Source organism: Parus major, chromosome 4 (assembly GCF_001522545.3).
Source record: "Parus major isolate Abel chromosome 4, Parus_major1.1, whole genome shotgun sequence".
NCBI lineage: Eukaryota > Metazoa > Chordata > Aves > Passeriformes > Paridae > Parus > Parus major.
The window spans coordinates 57583808-57602593 of NC_031771.1; the positions used below are offsets into that span (position 1 = coordinate 57583808).

At 37.5% G+C, this 18786-nt stretch overlaps 1 long non-coding RNA gene across 2 annotated transcripts in view; it reads right to left on the reverse strand.

Annotated features, from left to right (window-relative positions):
- Positions 1 to 6: 6 nt before the first annotated feature.
- Positions 7 to 18786, reverse strand: part of LOC107202706 — a 33384-nt gene continuing 14604 nt past the window's right edge. The window contains exons 2-3 of one of the 2 annotated variants that reach the window (XR_001520810.2): positions 9172 to 9352; positions 7 to 189 (exon numbers count right to left, since the gene is read on the reverse strand). This is a non-coding gene — a long non-coding RNA (uncharacterized LOC107202706). Of the gene's footprint in view, positions 190 to 7936; positions 8356 to 9171; positions 9353 to 18786 lie in introns of those variants that run through there. The other variant, XR_002001607.2, reaches the window with a different exon arrangement.

Sequence of the window (18786 nt, forward strand, 5' to 3'; positions counted from 1 at the left end):
GCTTTGTCCTCCTCCACGTCTCGCCACAGCTCCGGCTCTTCTCCGCTGCTGAAGCTCACGAAGAGACGCTCCTCATGCAAGGCTCCTTTTCTTGCCTTCCTCCTGCTGCCCCTTCAAGGCCTGGGGCGCTGGGAGTTGGGCTCTGCCTTGTCCTCTTCCTCGTCCTCCATGCCTGCAGTCCTCTGGGCCCTGGACACCGCCGCATTTTAAAAAAAATGTTTTGTGGGCTTTCTGCACAGAAATTTTAGTTGTCATATTTAATTCAGGAATCTTTCCTTAATGAAATTCGTATTTATATAAGTTGGCAACCTTATAAGCAACATGTTGTGTTTGTTCTCAGGTCAGATATAGCATAGACAAGAATGTAGTGCTGTGGCTAGCTGGGTGTGGTAATTTGGGTCAAGCTGCAGTTTTGGGCACCTCAATATAAAAGGGCATTGAGCTATTAGGTAGTGAGCAAAAGAGGGCCATGAGGATGATGAAGGGCCTTGGGGGGAAGCTGTGTGAGGAGTGGCTGTGGACACTTGGTCTGTTCAGCCTGGAGGAGACCGAGGGGAGACCTCACTTCTGTACCTGCTCAGGAGGGGAAGCAGAGGTGCAGGTACCAATCTCTTCACTTTGGTGACCGGTGACAGGACTTGAGGAAATGGCATGAAGCTGAGTTGGGGGAGGTTTAGGTTGGATATCAGGAAAATGTTCTTCCCCCAGAGAGTGGCAAAGTCTCAAAGCATCTCCTGCAAAAGTCAGCTGAGACATCCAGCTTTGCATTGAAGGAAAGGAAGAATATTTGGTTATTTCTTCTACTTGCAAAGGTTTGGGGGCAGCAGCCTGTGGCAAGGCATAGGAACAAGACTGTAAATAATTGATAACTGAGACATTCTTCCTGCAGCCATGAATGTGAACCATTACCTGAAGTTCTATTTCACTTGTTCAGTGATACTTCAGTTTTTATTTTGAAGCAGAAGAACAACTTCCAGCATTACAGATACGCTCATTTAGTTCTGCAGCTTTGCAGTGTGGCTTGTGATACAGGTTGCCTACACCAGTGTAATGGGTATGAAAAGCAGTTTTACTGTAAGTTAATAACACTGAACACTTCTGCCTTATTTTGAATAGCTGAAAATTTTGCAGAGCTATGATCTGTAGGGTTTTGGGATCTTTCCACAGAAGGGAAAGGGACTTGTGCTAGCTGTATGATAACTAACATGTAAAATTTGTAATGGTATATGGTATATACACAGCCTGCTTTTCTACAGCATACATAATTTTGTTTTAAAGGCAGTATTTGCAAGTAATACAATTGAAATATTAGCTTCTGCATAAGAATTGCTCTACCCACTTTTTTTTTTTTTTTTTTTTTTTTTTTTTTTTTTAATTTTAGCGTAAAGTTTTCTACCAAAACCTGCAATTTTGGTTTGAGCTAAAGGTGCACATATGGACTCCTGTTTGAATCTGTGCTGAGCCGGTGCAGATGCTGATGAAGTATGGGCAGACCTGCTACCCAGAAGGCGGGTAAAGGGACAGACACATTCTTCAACTGAAGGTTGGCATGGCTCATGCAGAGCATCAGATTGCTAAGTGTGCAGTGTGGTGCAAAATCAGCCACTGTAGCCCCAGCTACAACAGGCATGGTTTAAGGTAAGCTTTGACCTTGTCCTGAGGAAATGAGGAGTCACATATTCTCACTTCTTGGCTCTAATGCAAAAGGAGTAGTTCCAGCCAGGCAATGGCAACATGCAGCTCTAGGGCAGTGACACTGCCTAAGGCAATGTTAGGGCAGTAACTGCTCCAGACAGCTGCTAAAAATCTAGTTTTCATTTGTTAGTTTTGTATCATAAAAATATACATATAAACTCTCAGAAACTCAAAGAAGCAGATGTAAACTACACAGGTGTTAATCAGACTAGATGTAGCACGAGAATGCTATAATAGTCATGCATAATACTTCAAAACAGCCTTCATTAATCCCATTCAAGTCACAAAGAGATTTATGGGGATGAAAGGGTGGTACATAACAAAGATTAAGCCCCACTGTTTAAATCAGCTTGGGCATTGGAAAGAATAAATGTCATGGAAAGTCAATAATATTTGGCTCCTGGGTGACCCATGTTATTTTAAATGTCATACTCTGTGCTAAATTGTGACTCATTTTGTACATGTTACTGACTTTTTTTTTAAAAATTATCTAGATTAGACTAATGTGAATCAGCCTGTGAAAGGAACAGTCACTCCCTGGCCATCCATTTCTGGTTTTTTTATTCTTTACTATTGATACCCCTGCAAAGGGTCTAAGAGAAAAAGTAGTTCATAAACTAAAGGTTGACTGAAATGCCTAGTAAAGATCTTTAGCAAAGAAACCAAAGGTGTCAAATGCTGTGTGAATTCTAAGACAGAAGTGTTATGTAGAGAGGCAGACACACTCACAGCTCTTAAGTATAGTTTGGGTCTGAAAGAGGGCTTGGCATGTACTTGAAATTTTCCAGAAAATATTTTGCTGAAGTTGTGTTTATGTGAAAATAAACGTGTTTAATTTATTGAGGTGAAAACCGTAGTGTTTTCCAGCTATTGCTGTCTCTTAACTGTCCTTAAGTGTCCTCCACATAATACAGATAGATTTGATTGTCAAATAGTTGTTAACTTTGAATTCCAGGTTGTTTTCCAGAGGAAGGTTGCTTTATCTGGCTCTCAGAAGAAGTTCAGATTGCATATATGCCGGTCTCTACTCTTCCTTCATATTAGTCATGTACTCTGTGCAATTAATGGCTTAGTCTAACACATACTGAAAGCAGTAAGAGGTATTCTGTTGTCTAATAGGAGCTGGACTTCTGAAAGAAAAACAAGATCATCCTCTGAGATGAGAATCCAGTTTCCTTTCTGCAATTTTAAATATATTTCCTGACTTTCTTTGTGACCGTGAGAGAGATTTTAAAGAAGTATCTGTAAGTCTAAAGAGAAGTTGAATAAGCAGAAATATCTTGTCTAGTTTTTGTTCTAGCCAGATAAATGCTTTATTATAGTGTTCTCCTATATGACACCATGGAAAAGATCTGGCAGTTTATAGCTGTTTCGATAATTGTGTACTTTGGCTTCAAATAGCATTCCATGTGGAAAATCTGCACAGCAGGTGTCAGCTCAGGATATTCAGAATTCTTACTTCCTCTCCTGCCACATCAGACACAGGAAACATTGTAAGGATTTTGTATTTTCATGTTCCACTGGGCTATTTTCAATTCTAATTGCTTCTGTTACACATCCAATCAATTGTTCAACAGGTTTATTAAATTAATGAGGTTCTACAAAAATGCAAGCAGAGGAACTATGTGAACTGCAGGCTTGGTAGCTTCTCTCAGACCTCAAAGAGATCATGGAGGAAGCCATGTTGAAAGCTACTTCCCAGCTATTTGAAGAGCAAGAAGATAACTGAGAACAGCCCTGATTTACCAGGATAAATGATGCCTGACCAATTAATTGCTTTCTAGAATGAAATGAATGCTCTTTTGTAAAGGAATAGCCGTGAATGATGTTTACCTTGACAAGGTAAACATCACCCCTAAAGGGGCAACATGCATCCTCAGCAAGTTCATGAGTAATGCAAAACTGTGCATGTGGAAGGAGAGCAGTTGATAGGCTAGACTAGGGCAGAGCTTCCATACAGAGGGACCTCAACAAATGGGCTGGGTAGAGCCCTCATAATGTTCACAACACAAAGATAGTGTTCTGCCAAGGCAGATTAGTGCAGGCTGGGGGACAACTGTCTAGAAAGTGATGCTGCAGAGAGACCTGGGGGGGTCCTAGTAGGTGATCATGAGTCCACAGGAACATGTTTGGAGCAATGAAAGCCAGTTGCATACTGGGCACCATTGTCAAGTCTGTAGCCAGCAGGTCAAGTAGTGATTCCTCTTGGCTCATTATATACAAGACCCCATGTAGAGAAATGTTCAGTTTAGACCTTTTCTGCAAGAGAAAGAGGAATAAACTGGAGCAGTCCAGCAGAGAGTTAAGATGGTTAGAGAATGGCAGAATAGGGAAATTGAGGCAGTGTCAGGAAAAGTTGGGAGCACTGTGGTCGTTTATGCTGGACAAAGTAAGGCTAAGGGAGAATCTAACTGCAGTCTTCCACTATCTCTAGGAGAGACAGAGGGAGAAAGGAATTAGAAATGCACAGAGGAAGGGCCAGGTGTAATGGCTACAAGTTTCTGCATAGGAATTCAAAGGCACTAGTCAAATTTCTTAGATATGATATAGTTTATGTTTCAGGGAAGGGAGAGTATTTAAGTACTGGAATAGATTATATCTGGAGAGGTTGTCCATCCATCTGGAGAGTCTCCATCCTTGCAGATACTGTAATTTGTTAAGTCTTTGGGCAACCCAGTTTCACTTTGGAATTTACCATGTTTTGAGGAAGAGGTTGATCTTAAGAGGTCTTTCTCAAACTGACTATTCCATAATTATCCTGCTCTATAACAAGTCTTTACCTCTGGACATGATATCCTTCTGAAATATAGGAGAGGTATAAAATGGAGATGGGAAAGAAGTGTGAGGTTATTCTGTGCACTTTGACAGAAGATGTTTTAGATCCTAGGTTAGTCCTTAGAGTCATCTATCCTCCTGATTTCCATGGGTATATCTATCCTTAGAAGTGTCAGAGAGCTCAGGTAGTGCCTGAATAACAGCATGGTCCCACGTGGAAGCCTGAGCTGGCTTTTGGACTTGACGATATTGTCGCCTTGATAATGTATAAAAGTCACTGTTTTGTTTTCCTCTGCCATTCTCTCCCTATTAAGACTGCAAACCTTTTGGCTCACGAAGTGAATTTTAACTAGCTGTTTAGCATACAGCATGCCGGGGCCTCATATTGGGTAAGCCTCTAAGTAAAACAGCATCCGAAAGTGAACAATACTGTAAAAATGCAGAATGTTGTAGCTGGAATTTCTGTCTGACTACATTGGTTGTTTAACACTGAGAGAAACTGAAAGTCCTCAGTGTAGTGCTGCTCCCAGAGAGAGACTTAAATTAGCTTGTATTATAAATGGAAGTGCTAGCAATGGTGACTGGAAACTGGGATTGAATTAGAGTAATGTGGAGTAAAGAGGCTGGAGAGCCTTGTTATAGTTAATGGGGCAAGACAGGGGAGAAGAATCTGTATTTGCTAATAAGACTCTGCTTGTATCTTGGCTCCCTTCCCTTTCCTCCTCCCAAAATAAAAATAAAACCACAGGGCTTTATTTGAAAGTGAAATCCTTATGTTACTTGGTGGAAGACTTTCTGTGGCTTCTGTAGTGTTAATTCCTGGAGGGTACTGTGAACCCTTGACTATCCAATTAATGTTGATGTAAAGTGCTCACAGGATTTATGAGCCATAATTAACAAAAATAACTGATGTGGACTGCTGCCATAATCTGTTTAGATTCTTTTGTAGCCAACTTTGCTGCCACTAGAATTGTTTCCGGCAAGGTACTGCAGCTTCCTTTGTTTCCTTTTCCAAAACAAGGAAATGGCAGATCTTGCCGTTTCCCTGCAGCTTCTTACAAAGGCAGCTGGCACAACTGAAGAGTTCAGAAAGCAGTGAATAGCTCTAGTTGTGTTGCCACCCATGAGGCCATAGCAGAGCAACCATAATACCCACTCTTTCTCCTGGTCTGTGCAGCTGTGGGTGCCATCAGGACATAATGTGGTATTTCAGCAGTGTTAAATGCCTGAAGAGCCTCTCTTTGGTCCTACACACAGTATCTGCCACAACAATTTCTGACCATTGGGTAAGGGAAGCGTGAACTGTGTTTGCTGATTTCTTTACCTTTCCCAAACTGAAAGCCTCTGTCTGAGACAACTCAGGATGGGCTGAAACTTTTAAAAATATTAGTTCCCAGCAATTATTTTTCAGAATTCACCCTTTTCATTAGAACAACGACAGCAAGGATTCTTACCTACTGAGAGTATAAAGCTATGATTTAAATTACTGTGGAGATTATATTTCTAAAAAAATTACTATTTTTGGGTTTATATTAACTTATCCTTTGCTCAGTTTTGCTCTGATAGAACTCCTATGAACATACAACAGGTATGTTGAAACTCAGAAAGCTTTAAATTTTATTTTGTCACTGCCCCCCCTTGTCTCATTACTCCTTGTGAAGTTCCAGGATGTGAACTGTAAGTGATTTGTTATTATATGCAACTAGAAAGGTAATGTTGATCTTGCAGAAAATCACAGGACTTGATGACAGGAGATTTGGGCTTTTTCAGCTTTGTTATCTTTGTGGCCTCCAGCAAGTCATTGGATTTTAGTGTCTCGCAGTACCTATATACGTCATTTGGCCCTGTCAAGTACAACAGAGACTCAGTATTTATGGAGAACGTTTAATGGACTGTTGTGTGAAAGTTAATTATATGATTTTGTAAGTCTCAACCCAAAATTTAGAGCTCACCCAGGTAGCACATGTCTGGTGCAAACATTGCTGTTCTCAGCTCTGTTGTTTGGAAACTGGATTAAAGTACGTGCAAGGGAGGAGAGCCAGCAACAGTGTCTGAAGTCTCTAAGGAGACACTGCACAGTGCAGCTTCTGCCTTTACGTGCAGCCACATTGCTGTCTGTAGTAACACTGTTTGTATGATGGGCAGTGTCAGAGTAGAGCCTCAGAAGAGGAACTCGAATCCTTCTGAAATTAATAGGCTAGAATTTGAGTATCTTGTCTAAATATCTAGGTGAGGAAAGGTCTCTTCCTATAGCAAATTTTCTGACAGAAAATTCTTGATGTGTGATAATCCTGGGAAAACTGATTAATGGTGTAATCCTGCACACAAAATAGATTTTGATGGCCAGCAGTAACCTGGTGTCTATATCAAAGATAGCGGTCCTATTAGATAAAGGCTTTTTTTGGATGGTTCCTTTTGTTGTAGATTATGATTACTGTTGTGCTTGGTGACACCTGACAAATAGCTAAGTAAAGAGAGACCATTCTAAAGCACCATCTGTCATTTAAATTTTTTGTTGAAACACATTTGTGATAATAGACTTTGTTGTTTTTTTTGCTGAAAAGGAAGTATCTATGCACATAATTCTGTAAAATTCAATTTGACTTTTATTACTAGTATATTTTTATGTGATAAACAGAGGGAGATAAGGTGATAAAAGAGCCAGAAAAACCAGTTGAACTATACTGATCTCAAACTGTGTGCTGGAGTCATGGGTCCATTTAACTGCAGTATGAAGATTACTGAATACATTTTCTTCCGTCTGATGATTTTTAAGTAAGTCTTTAAAGTTTCTGTATTTTTAAGGATTTTGTAGTGTTTTTAAAATTATATAGGGCTAATGGATTGCTTATAGCATGGAGAAGGCTGAGTAAAATTTTTTCCTTAGGCTTATGATTCTGGTACCTAGAAGCCTGTCCTTCCAGCTGATTGAAATTTGAATCGATAAAAATTTGACTTGAGAACAGATGCTAGCCTTAGTGTCCTTGACATGTTCACACTCTATAAGGATAACACCTTACTCCTGTTTTTTGCAAATGGTCTAATTAATTTCAGTGGAACTTGTCACAAGAATCAAGAATTTTGATGGGTTTGGGGACTTTTAAATTGATTCCAAATTAGACAGTTAGACATGAGTACCATTCTAAGCTTTGACATCGAAAAACGTAGCTCTGTGCTGCTAACCAGCTGCTATGTTCCACTCCATTGTTTGAGTCTCCTCTGTCTCCCTTTAATTGTTTGATTAACTGGGAGGTTTTATTGGTGTCTGTCAAGGGCTTTGAAATCCACCTATGAGTGGTGGTGTAAAAGTGAAAAGCCATTCTTTGTAAGTGCCATAAAAAGCAGGCATTGCTTGGAGTGTGGCCCATGGAGTTTTCCTCAGTCACTCCCTTACCATTACTTGCCTTTATGAAAAAATAAATAAAACAATGAGGTTTGACTGTGCTCATTAAAAACATATTTTATTATTAGGCATCCTATAAAGAACATACTGTAATATCAATTTTTGGCTTCAGCAGTTTGGAAAAAGGGAGCATCAAAGTGCATGAAAACCAATATGCACCAATGGTATAGTCATTGATTTTCATAGGACTATGGGAGTCAGAAATGGAAATTGATATTGCAGTGGCGACCTGGGTAATTGACCATTTAAGTGATTCAGGAGTAGTCCTGTAGGTAAGGGAAGAGATGCCCTTCTTTGGTGCCTGTTCCATATTAATGAGTTTCGTACTTAGTCTTTTCTGCTTGTTTCATTCAGAGTAGAGCTCTAAGTACCTTATCTTGACTTGAGAGTACTTGGCATCTTGCAGGATCAGGAACTGTGCTTGCTGAAGCTTGCTGCATTTAATTTAATTGTATCATTTTATTCACTGTTACTCACTCCATCTGTCCCAAAGGGAACATAGAGAAAGGAAAAGAGAAAGGAAAAAGTGCCAGTAAATTATAATAGCAGAAAGAAGGAACTAATTTTAAACTGCTTTGAAACATTTTTTCTGTAAGCAGTGTTGTCCTCCCAGGTGGCGAAGTGCTTAATATAGAGGAGAAGTGCAATAAACTTTGGTTTTCTTCCAACAGCATAACATAATGTATTGATAACACCTGCTTATAAGCACTGTCTGAAATGGGTTTTTTTTTAGCCTAGGGAAATTGTCAAGTGGATAGGATGCAAAAAAACCCCACAGAAATCCATGTTGTGATCAGCAGTTATAGTAAGGATCATACATAGTATAAATTAAAGACTTCATAGATAGTTGGGTAAAAAGAAGATAAGCAATTACAATCCAATAGGTTATTTATGATCATTGCCTTTAAGTAGAGATTAAATCTTCTAATGATATTGCCAGCCTTAGTATGTAAACCTTATATATAGAAATCTATACCATCTTTATAACATTGTACTCATTTAACCATTTAAAAAATACTTGTAATTGGAACCTTATTGTAAGTGCAGCCCATATTTTGTGTCATAGGTTTCCACCCTGCAGCATGCTGCTTGTTGTGCAGATCAATATTGTCTTATTGTTTCTGTGTATTCCCTCATCTACTTATATGTAAGAAATGAGGATTTTTTTTTTTTTTTCAGATTAGTATCCCTTTGGTCCTGTGCAAATGTGTTTAAATTAAAACCTTTTAAATTAAACACACAAATATTATGAATGGCTTCCAAGAGATCAGTTTGGGAAATGTCAAAATAAATGTTACCTGTTCCAAAACAGGAACATGCAGTCTCAATGTGAATGGCTTCCATCTCACAGTGGTTGAAATTAGGATGTCATGTCTTGCTGCTTCAGACTCCCAGAAGGTCTAACAAGGTATATGCTGGAATATGGTCATGTTTGTTACCTTATACTGCATGAAAATGTGTTTCTTCCTCTTTCTTGGCCTGTGTGATAATGAAAAATCAATTCTAGTAAGTTTTTTATTTATCAACCTGGCTTGTAATGATTAAGTAGAATGAAAAACAAGTAATTTAAAATAATTTAAAAAATTTAAATTAGAATTATTTTCTTTTGAAAATACATCTTAACCCCCCCTACATTTAAAAAATGAGTATATAGTAAGTCATGATATTAGTAAAAAATACTTTCAGTTACTTTTTAGTTATTTTTATTATATAGATGTTTATTATATTGTCAATATTTTCAATAGTCAAACCACTGCAGTAACTAAGTGTTTTAAACCATTGGTTACTGAGACTAGAATACGGGTTTATTTTTTTTTTTCTTCAGATACAAAAAATGCTGCCTTATTTTGGACTTATTTTTGTTCAGATAGTTCAGTTCAATAATTATTTAATGCCAAGCTAAGAAATTGACCTGTCCTGAAAGAACAGAAAAAGTTGGTTTTCTCTCAAACTGTTGATACAGCAATCAGACCTACTAATTAAACACTTGATGACAACAGGAATAGAGAAAATCAGATTAGTTTTCTAATTTTAGATTAGGAATGCCTTCTTTATCAATTAGGAAGTTTTGTAGAGAAAATGTGAGTTGACATTTTTCTTTCAGTGTACAGCAGATTGAAGATTTTTACTTTTCATAAAATAGCTTCAAATGCTGTGTTATGCATTTGGGATGAATCACAATTTATAATCCTAATTCATTTTGACAGAAGTTACAAAGAGGCAGACTTAACAAACGGGACAGATGCTATTCACAGGAGTCTGACTCTTAAGACCTGAAGAGTCCAAACAATTGTGTATTACTCAATTAAGCTCTTAATTTATCTTTGTCAGTATAGAGAAAATAACAGTGCATGCCAACAATGAAAATTAACTAAGTAAAGAATACAATTGCAAAATGAAAGTAACAATTATTTAAGGTTTTCTACATAGTAATTCAAATTATCATTAAATTCTGTGGCAGTCAGAATAGCTGCAAATTTTCAGTAGTTCAAAGGCAACAGCATAGTTTTCTTTACTTTTCAGACAGTCTCACTATTCAAAGATAGACATTTCTGTAACAAGATGGGAAATAGAAGAAAGATTCAGTGGCAGGAGCCTGACAATTATGTTTTTAGTAATTCCTTAGTGGCACAAGGCTTACTCAGCAGTTAAAGCTGAATTGGAATGTTCTTCCCTATATTGAAATGCTAAGTTACTCTGTAGAAAATCCCGTCCACTGCAGCATTATGTTCAGTTACATGGTGGTTAACCAGTCTGTGACTATGCATGGTCTCTTACTTTTTTTGGTATTTCTTCTTACTCGTGGTAACACCTTCTCTGTATTTTTAACTGTAAGTACATAAAAATAAACTGACCACCATAAGGAAACTGAGCCAACAAAAGCAGCTCACCTGTGGGTATGAACAACAATGAAGAGACAACAACAAAAGCCCTTAGAAGACCATGGATTTGGACTGAAAATGCTGAGCTGTGTTTTTAATTGTAACACTTTTAAATTCTGTGCTGTTACTTCAGATTGTTTCACAGTGGATTTAAATGGTTTGTGATGAATAAAATATTGATTGGTGGTTTTGGATGACAGATGCTTCTAAATCTGAACAAACATAACTAATATGAAATTTAAATTCTGATCAAACAAAAAATTAATATGAATTTATTATTTTCTTGCTTTTAATAAGCACAGATGTCTTGCCAGTGGCTCAGGCGCTTTCAAGCATCACTGCATCAGTTTTTGTGGGCTCAGACATGAGGTTGTAGAGCACTTTCTATGTATGTGCCTTGCATGCAGAATCAAACTGATATATATTCAAGCATAACTGATGTTGCCTTTCTTGAATGGAGATTGTGGTCCTAATGTAAAAATCCTGGAACACTTTGCTTTTCAGGTACAATATGTATTTAGTAATTTAAGACTAGAAGGGTCCTGCCTCATGAGTGAATCCTGTTCTGGACTTGCAGGAAGTTTGAACATATAATCCCCATAACAGGTTGATGCAGCTCTGGGCCTCTTACTGATTGACAATGGGTAAAAAATGAGAAAATTACTGATATTTGTTTTATCTTCTGCCAGGTTGCTGAAGATAGCTAATGCCCTAGTCTAAATGAATTATCACTTTAATGAACAATGAAGTATATGAGCACAAGAATTGCCATGTATGTCAAAATATTGTATCACTAGTCTGGTATCCCAGGTCTGACAATGGCCTGTTCCACAGTGAGATTTGAGAAACCCTTTTCTAAAATCACACAGTGACCTTCCTCTGAGAGAGATGTTTTTGTAATGTAATCAGTGAGAAATCCACCCAAATATGAAGTAAAATATTTTTTTTTTTACTCTTGCTATAAAAATTGTGTGTTCATCCTGTTTATATAAATATTTAAGATTTGCTTTTTATTTCAGAGAGAGAGACTTTCAGAGGTTAACTGACAATTTTTGTATTTAAAATACTTCTGCCTTTTACCTTCACTGCATTCCTGAATGAAGGTATACCAAACCTTGGCTGACTGGGGCTATACCATTGATTATATATGTCCATCATATGTCTCTTCTTGTTGACATATTGCTGAAGCACTTATTTTCAAAGATAATAGAGGCAAGTAAGATTCTTAGAACTAAATGCACTACTTCAGCTGAAAACATACTAAGGACTAGAATAAGACGGCATGCTAAAATACTTTTTATATCAATCCATTACAAAAAATGTCTCAGATCTCAAGAAATTGTTTTCCCCTCCTTCTCCCATAATCCTACACACTGTTTGCCTTTTTATTTGCAGTTGCATGTTGATCAGAAGCTTTTGTATTCAATCTGTTTATAGCAGTGCTCCTGTCTCTTTCCTGAAAGCTTCTAATTAATTTAGAATTTATCATGTCTAATTAATTCAGATAGGATTAATGTATAGTGAACTGTGTTTGGATTAAAACCCTCACGTGTTGGATTGCTGAGTGGACTGGTGAAAGCATGCAATGCCATTCAGTTCTAAGGCATTTTGATATGGTAATGAACAAAAATTTTCACCAATGGGAACAGAATTTGTAGTGGTATCATCCTGGCAATTTTTTCCTAATGAATATGTTTTTAGGAAATCTTCACCAAGAGACCAAGGCTGGCATGAACCAGAGCCTGTGCAGGTGTCTTTGAATGGTGGGCCAGGAGTGAGAAAACTGACATGGATGCTCGCTCTGCATTGTTGGTTCTAAAAATCAATAATGGGGATGGGCAGAGGAATATTGGTTGGTTTTTTTTGTCAGTCTGGGACTTAAACATGTTTCTGTCCTTCCCAAAGAGATGTCCTGACTGTGTTTTCATAGAAATCATAGAATCCTAGAATGGTTTGTGTTGGAAGGAATGGTAAAGATCATCTCATTCCAACCCCCCTGCCATGGGCAGGGACTCCTTCCACTAGACCAGGTTGCTCAGAGCCCCATCTACCCTGGTTGCCTTGAACACTTTAAGGGGTGGGGAATTCTCTGGGCAACCTGTGCCAGTGTCTCACCACCCTCACAATAAAGGTTTTTTCCTAATACCTAATCTAAACTTTGTCTCTTTCTGCTTAAGGCTACTTCCCCTTGTGCTATCACTTCATGCCCTTGTCAAAAGTGCCTCTCCAGCTCTGTTAAAGGCCCCCTTAAGTACTGGGAGGTGCTGTAAGGTCTCCTGGGAACCTTGTCTTCTCCAGGCTGAACAACCCCAACTTTCTTAGCCTGTCTTGATAGCAGAGGTGCTCCAGCCCTCTAAGCATCTTCATTGCCCTTCTCTGGATAGGTTCCAATAGGTGGATGCCCCTTGGGTCAATGAGTCAGACAAATATGTTATGTCATTCTCTTAACAGCCTGAGCAAACTCAGCTGAAGATGGGCTGGTGACCACAGCCATGGCCAAAGGATCCAGCAGGGATAATATATCCTGATTAGGAAGCAACAGTGCCTGAGAGCTGTAGCTTCATTAGCTGCAATTAGCATGAATAAGCAACATGCTGAGATATGTCCAAGAGTGCAGGATGAGAAAAATCTGAAGAAAATTACATCCTTTTCCCTCAAAACACTTAAAGTGCACAACAACAAAAGTGTCTGTGCAGGAGCAATAGTGTATTACCTGGTTGAGTCCTGATGTGTATATAGATATGAAAATCTCATTTCATGGCAGGAATGTACACAGTGTGTTCAAAGAGTGAAAGGACACAATACATTGGGTACACAAATTAACAATATATGCACATATATATTAGACACAGGAATAAAATAAAAAATAAAAAAAATTATTTTTGAATAGTAGTATACATCTGTCATGTTATTAATTGCACACATTTTATCTAAACAGCTGGATGATGTGATGGAAAAAAAATAAATTATTGTTTCCCAAACTTTCAAGTGCACAACAATTAAAAAATCGAAGGATTTATTCTATACTTTCTGTGATTATAAAAGAATCTTCACCTAATGCATGAGTCAGCCTGTCATGATGGGTCTTACTATTGATCATCAGTTGTTACTTACAAATTCAGCATTCATCCCTGGTGTCCCCTCCTTGTGGCAGTCAATCCATGCAAGACCCATCTGAGATACACACACATGACTCTGTCTTGGAGCTGTTCAGGACTCTGGCCCTGATCACCACTATCAATAATGTCTGCCTTACTCAGAGGAGCTGGAGAGGACCAGGGCTTTTCTCTGTTTAATGCTGCATGAGGCTGATAGCAAAGTGTCTGGCTTCTACAGTCTAAGGTTGAAGTGGAGAAACATAAAAACATCCAAAAGAAGTGACCATTCCCTGTATAAAGTACACATATGTGTGTATCCGGGCACACGTTTTTGCTAGAGTAAGTAAAGAAACCAACCATTTAACTTAATTAGATGTTAGCTTATTTCATCTAGGCATCATGGCAGAGGTGGATAATGATAAAAATCTCTGTATCAGGTAAATAAATTTTGAAGTGCTGAACGACTGATACTGAAAGAGACCTGTTGAGGTTAGAAGTGTCATTCCCTTGTCTCAGTCTTCTCTGGGTTTGAGTGCACAGAGAGACCTGGCTACACTGACAGACCTCATACAACACAAACTGGGATTTCTTCTTTCAGTGCTCCTAACTTCAGGTACCTGTTCACCTTCTGTACTCTGTTTATAATTAATTATTTGCATATTAATTATGCAAAGCACAGGTGCCCAAACTGGTGATTTTTCATGACACTGGAAGATTGATTTACTATACTGAATTGATACTGAAATGAAACAAAATACAGCTGTCTTTCTGCATTTCTCCTCCTTACATTGTTTCTATAGCTGGTGCATTATCAGTCAGCTAGTACAGTTTTGTGTGTCTTGTTTTTTGCCAGTTTGTCTTCAGATTGGCTCATAATACATAATACAGCAAATGCTGTAGTTACAGTTTCTAGTGAGATATTTTAAAATTCTAATTCAGTTTTGCTGCTGCTCAATATGTCTGCAAACTGTCAGATTGATCATAGCATTCACATCACTCAGTGGTCTGTGTAAGGACTTGAGCAGCTTTCATGCTTTCAGACTACTCATTGGCTGATATATATTCTGCATGGTACTTAGAATTCGCCAGCATTTTTAAAAGAAGGAAATAAAAATATTGTGAGAAATTAATTTTTATTTCTATTTTGTTTATTACATCCTCTTTTGTGATTATAAATTACAGAATCTACTATTCATTATATCAAGGAATGGGGATTTTAAGAAATGTTCATCTGCAGATTATAGGAATTTTTTTTTTTTAATTTTAAATGCATTTTCAGATTTTTTTTTGGTTGGTTGATTTTTGGGTTTTGGTGCTCTTTGGGGTTTTTTGTTTGGGTTTTTTTTTTGTTTGTTTGTTTATTTGTTTTTGTGGAATGTGAGTTATTTATGACTTTTGTCTTTTCCTTGTCATGGAGTGTGAAGATCTCAAGGTCTTATAGACTGTATTTCCACAGTGTACCTCCAATAAAGCTGTTTTTGATTTCAGTGGGTGCCATTGCAACAAGAATTGTCCCTCCGATTTTAAAACTGCTGAAAATAATTAGCTTTTATTCAGAGATTTGAAAGTCAAGAGAATGCTACAAATTAACCTAAGAAGAATGGCAGTACCAGATGCAGCCATAATGTGAAAGAAGGGATGCTGCTGGGTACATTTGACCGGTATTATGTGCTCCTCCTGGCCCACTGCTTTCCTTGTACCCACAGTACTTTGTGAAGTGTAGGGACAGAGAATGGAGTGAAGCACCACGACTTTCCTCCACAACTACTGTCACAACAGCAAGAAGCTCCTTCCTTTAGGGTCAGATTCTGACATATGAGAAATAATCCTTCCACCCCTGCTCCTTTTTTTTTTAATTTTTATTGCAGCTATATCTACTCTTATTTTCTAGACAGTGGTGTGTTCTTGCAGATGGATGTTCCACTTGTGGTTCTAGCTTCCTTTGTCCTTTAAGCAGCATCAATAAGTTTTTTTGAGTAATTTAGTGACAATAAATAACAGCCTCTTTGCTAGGGAAAGACACAGCCAGGTCTGGTTTCACCAATAGTTATGCTTAAATCACCAGAATTTGAAAGGTAGTAGTAATATTTGAAAGGAAGTATAATATTCCTGCATGTTTTCTGAAAACAGATTGGCTGGCGAGGCAGGTGTAACCCGTTTGTGTTGGAATAGCTTTGATTCAAATGTGTTCAGGCATCAGTGTCAATCCATCTTGAGTTTTCTTAATGCTAGTAGCTGTTGAAGTACATATTTTAAATCAGGGGAGCTCACTAAAACATGGTTTATATTGATTGTAGTTTATAACTGGAAGGCTTTGTCTAGGAAAAACTGGGCTTTCTGACACTGTGCAATTGCTTAAACTGGACAACCTTTTGGATATGCAAGGAATAAGTTTTGAAATTGTAAATGTTCTCAATTCCCTTAAAAACTATTGAAAAAAAATATTCTAATTTATTTATTTGTAAGTGTGAGTTTCTATTGCAAGAAGCTGAAGGCAGATATTTCAGTCTCCCTAAGACTCCTGTGCTTACCACCTCCCACATATTTTAAGAGCATACTTTTAGATATAATACTCAGATCCTTATGTTAGATCGTTTTTCAAATTCACAGAAATCAGGTACATCATGATGCTTTCAGAATGTAAATATTTAATACAGACTTTTTGCAGGAGATGGAACCATATTGATCCCGTGTTCCGAATCTTTACAACTTTGTCATTTTTCTGACTGAAATTTGAAAGCTATCCTTTCTGGGGTTTGGTGTGCTCTTTCAATTTGTGCTGAACAACCTGACAAAACCTCAAACTGTTAAAACTTTAATTATGTAATTCAGTTTCTCAGTTTTATTGGAACAGTGTGTTTTGGTTCATTATTGAAATAGACTGCACTCCATAACTAAACTGTAAGCTCAGAGTCTAAGTGTGAATGAAAAATTTTGAACTTCATACTCAGAAGGTATAATTCAAACAGCAAAGCAGATATTTTTCAGAATGAGTAGTCATGAAATAGAGTAAAATCAAAGCTTCCAAGTTTTCTATGTTGGGATTTTAAGTTAGTATAATAAAAGTTTTACTAAAGAGAATTAATTAAGTGAAGTAATATGCAGACCATAAGTAACAGAGCATTCACTATGACTGTGATGAGAGGGCACTTGATTTTAGTTGAATCTGCTCTCTTTTTATGAAATTAATTATACATGTTTTTCATGGTTTAGAGCTAGAATTTTAATAAGTAGCAACTACACCTTACTTCTATTCAGATTGGTATTAATTATATGATAAAGGTCATAATTTCTGGTATTATCTGTTGGTGACAAGACTTTTCCCAATCAACCTGCAATAGACTTTGCACCTTATTATAATGCAAAGGAGCAGGTTGGTGCCATTTAATGTTTTAAGAGAACAGGCAATATAGAGGAGATTGCTGTGAGCAAAAACTCTAAAACTGAAGTTGTCATCCTACATGAGGCTAAAACTGAATGTTTAGAAATCTAATAGTTGCAGCTCCTTTTTCCTGGTGAGCATTACTATACTTTTACCATCACTGTGCATTAGGAAGAGTTCAATAAATTTTAACCCCAATTGTTGCTGAAAATATCTAGTAACTAATAATAATCTATCCAGCAGATACAGATTTGTTTCTACAGTTCTGTTTTTGCAATTATGGCTTTAATCCTATTTGTCCAGAAGACATACTCCAATCTACCCTCACAATTTCTGAGACATTAAATCATTTCATTTTCCTAAATCCCTCTGTGGCTAGATGATGATTTCTTACTAATCACCAATTTTCCACCACTTCCTTCACTGAAATGGCACATTCCTTAAGCGGGAGACTTCAAGCTTGATGTTTTTGCACCAAGTTTCTTGAGCCTCAGATGTTCACATGGCTGACTTGCTTAATGTCTTTCAAAAGTCAATTAAAGATCATGAAATTAATAGCACTTGGACAAAATTCTGGTAGTTGTCCACCTAGTTTGATAATACCATCATATCAGTCATTGAATTTCACATGCCTTTGCTGTTATTTAGTTATTATTGCTTTGTATCTGAGTGTATTTCATAGGAATAGAAAGGTGTGTTTGCTGCTGTGCTCTTCTTTTATAGTTAAGCTACTTTGCATTTAAAAAGTTAAAATGATGATACAAACAAAGCAGAGAGATATAAATACAACACTTTCTCTCAATATCCAGTAACAGATGTTTGGAGAAAAATAAAGGTAACAGGGAAAATCCTGAATAATCTTCCCCTGGTGCCATCCAGCCTTTCTGTAAATGCCACTTGTGGACTTTCAGACCTGGTTGGATGTTCCATCTGTATCATGATGTTCAAATGCCTTAATGGGCCATTACCTGTTTCTACTGGCTCTTTATACTTCTGGCTTCTACAACATCTCATGTGGAATTTAATTATAATAAGAAATGTTTCTTTTAAAATGTGTTAACCCTTCTGCATGCCAAATTCATAAGCTTCTCTCTCCCTACCAATTATTTAATAGAACTGTATTGTACTCCTCTGTAGTCATCCTTCAGCTAAGCTCAAGGGTCTGACTAGCCTCTTCTCCTACAGGTGTTGATCATACTTTCAATCATCCTTTGCATGTTCCCTTCTTCAGGTTCTCTTACATCCTTTGTGATATGGCAAGATGAGCACTTCACACAGAATTTCATAGAATCATAGAATGGTTTAGGTTGAAAAGTACCTTATCCACTGCCCCTTGCCACAAGCCTGGACACTTTTTACTAGAACAGGTTGATCAGAGCCCCATCCAACCCAGCTTGAACACTTCCAAGGATGGGGAATCCACAACTTCTCTGGGTAAAGTATAAATAGAACAGTGATAGCTGTGTTTACATCTCTTCACAATTTAATTTTTTAAAAAAATGTGAAAGTACTAGGGGAAAATAATGTTTGAATACCTTGTCATGACATTTA